This window comes from Canis aureus, chromosome 11, assembly GCF_053574225.1.
Source record: "Canis aureus isolate CA01 chromosome 11, VMU_Caureus_v.1.0, whole genome shotgun sequence".
Taxonomy (NCBI): domain Eukaryota; kingdom Metazoa; phylum Chordata; class Mammalia; order Carnivora; family Canidae; genus Canis; species Canis aureus.
The window spans coordinates 13,144,318-13,145,919 of record NC_135621.1 but is presented as its reverse complement, the minus strand read 5'-3'; positions in this window follow the sequence as shown (position 1 = coordinate 13,145,919).

The window sequence follows — 1,602 nt, the reverse complement described above, 5'->3', positions numbered from 1 at the left end:
CTCAGAGCGGCGCGCGCGGCGGCCCCATGTCCCCTCGCCCAGCCCGGGCCGCGCAGGCCCCAGGAGCCCAGCCGCCGACGTGCGGCCGACGCGCCCCCTGCCGCCCGCCCCGCGCCGGAAGTCGCCGCTCATCCGGGCGCTCTGCGCGCGCGCCCGCCCTCCCACGTCTGCCGTCGGGGGCGGGGCCTCCGGGAGGGGGCGGGGCCGCTCGGGGTGGGGGAGGGGAGGGGAGGGGAGGCGGCTTCGCGGGGCAGGAGAGGGCTCCGGGAGGCTGGGGAGGGGGGCGGCGCGCGCAGCTCCCGCGTGGGGCCGCCTCCGCCTGGCTGGTGGGGGGGGAGGCCACCCGGGGGGTGTGGGGGAGGGGGAGGCGGCCTGGAGGTGGGGTGGGGTGGGGAGGCCCCCAGGGGTTGCGGGTAGGGGGGCGCGGGGGAGAGGGAGGGGTTGGGGGAGGGGAGAAGGGAGGAGGCGGCTTGGGGTGCGGGGGGGAGGAGGTCCTGGGTGGCGAGAGGCGGGGCGCGGGAGGAGACCCCCAGGGGGATGCGGGTAGGGGGGCTGGGGTGGGGGGGTAAGGTGGGGGGTGGGGGGGAGGGAGGAGGCGGCTTGGGGTGCGGGTAGGGGCCCGGGGGAGGGGGGAAGGACGGTCGGCTTGGAGCGGGTGCGGGGTGGGGGGGAGGAGGCCCCCCGGGGCGGTGCACCGACCCCAGTCCCCCCCAGTCCCCCCCAGTCCTCCCCGGGGCGGGGGGCTCGGCCCAGGCCGCCGCAGCTCGCTTGGCGCGCGACCCTTGGGACTCTAACCGTTGCGCTATTTCTGTATTTCACGTGTTTACCACCAAACTGCAGGCACCGGGCGTATCTAAGCGCCGCTACCAATAGAGAAACCAAAATTGACAGCTGTGCGATATATTAAGCCCACACTGCCGGCCACTGGAATTGTATACAAACGAGTTATTTCAAGACTTCTATTTTTTTAAAGGACGATCAAAAACACTACAAAATAGTCCTGTACGCGATGCGTAGAAACGTTCTAGTCGGAGAAATAGAAGCCTCTCGGCGGCCGCCCTGATGGGGGTGGCGGGGGCAGTAAAGAACCGAGGTTACTTTATGCTTCTAGAATGTTTGGGTTTGTTTATGTGACATTCCTTCTCATTAAAAGTATATATTTATATATTAGGAACTCAATAATGAAAGACCTTGCCACTTTCGGCACGTAGGCGTGGCAACTTAAAAATAAGGACCTAAGACTTGAGGCGGCTCGACGCAAAAAGTAGTCCTTGTTAAGAACAAGGTGGTTTGGCCAGGAAGCAATTAGTTTCCTTTTTTATAGGGGCTTTTTTTTATATATATAACTTTACCTTCCACTCTCTAGCCTACTAGAAAGGAATCTTTCATAAACATACTGATCACTCAATTTTTTTTTTTAAGATTTTATTTATTCATGAGAGACGCACAGACACAGGCCAGGGGAGAAGCAGGCTCCCTGCGGGGAGCCCGATGCGGGGCTCGATCCAGGGACCCTGGGATCAGCCCTGAGACAAAAGCAGATGATCAACCACTGAGCCACCCGGGCCTTGATCACTCAATGGATTTAATTGTTCATATTAT